Below are 247 nucleotides of genomic sequence, written 5' to 3' on the forward strand. Positions count from 1 at the left end.
CTAACTAACTAACTAACTAACTAACTAACTAGCTAACTAACTAACTAACTAACTAACTAACTAACTAACTAACTAACTAACTAACTAACTAACTAACTAACTAACTAAATGACTAACTAAGTAACTTACAAACTAACTAACTCACTCACTTACTTACTTACTTACTTACTTACTTACTTACTTACTTACTTACTTACTTACTTACTTACTTACTTACTTACTTACTTACTTACTTACTTACTTACTT

The sequence above is a fragment of the Lucilia cuprina genome, chromosome 5 (genome assembly GCF_022045245.1).
Source record: "Lucilia cuprina isolate Lc7/37 chromosome 5, ASM2204524v1, whole genome shotgun sequence".
NCBI lineage: Eukaryota > Metazoa > Arthropoda > Insecta > Diptera > Calliphoridae > Lucilia > Lucilia cuprina.